We start from the raw sequence: 212 nt of genomic DNA, 5'->3' as shown, positions 1-212 counted from the left end.
TTACCCGTTGGCCAGTTCCCATCCTCTCCCCTTGCCAGGACCCTGTCCTGAGCGTTGTCGGTGGAGCGCACCGGGAAAAATCCTCCTGGAACCCAGGCGTTGCTTATGGCCAAGACGACGGATACGTGTGCTTGTGCGTGTGGATTCCCAGGTGCACAAACCCACCTGCCTCCTCCCCAGCGCTGGGAAGGGACGTGGGACCTGCGTCTTCC

The sequence above is a fragment of the Pterocles gutturalis genome, unplaced genomic scaffold, assembly GCF_000699245.1.
Source record: "Pterocles gutturalis isolate BGI_N339 unplaced genomic scaffold, ASM69924v1 scaffold23754, whole genome shotgun sequence".
Taxonomy (NCBI): Eukaryota; Metazoa; Chordata; class Aves; order Pterocliformes; family Pteroclidae; genus Pterocles; species Pterocles gutturalis.
Note: the sequence above shows the minus strand (reverse complement) of the source record.